Here is a 354-nt window from a genome sequence, read left to right as displayed (position 1 = left end):
TTCCTTGAGCTTTAAATTTTCTTCGTTCATTTTGTTCATTTCAGCTTTCAGGGACCGGATTTCGAAGTTCAAACTTTCAAATTTGTCTTGGATTAATTCATAGACCGATTTAATTGAGTATTCAGGTTCAGTAGTCTTTGTTGATAAATCTTCTTCCGGTTCGAAATAGTCTTTTATATTAGCATACCTCGAGATATCTGTAGTGCTCTTGGAATGTTCCTCAAATAAGTATTCCTCTCCTGACATTTCGCTTGTCTGAGTATTTTCTTCTATATCTCTTGTATGCTCTTTACGTGGTCTCCCTCGTCCCCTTTTTTGCATAACTGCTTGACTTGATATTGGAGGAGATCGAGG

Source organism: Centruroides sculpturatus, unplaced genomic scaffold, assembly GCF_000671375.1.
Source record: "Centruroides sculpturatus isolate CEXI.00-Female unplaced genomic scaffold, Cexi_2.0 scaffold2897, whole genome shotgun sequence".
NCBI classification, from domain to species: domain Eukaryota; kingdom Metazoa; phylum Arthropoda; class Arachnida; order Scorpiones; family Buthidae; genus Centruroides; species Centruroides sculpturatus.
Note: the sequence above shows the minus strand (reverse complement) of the source record.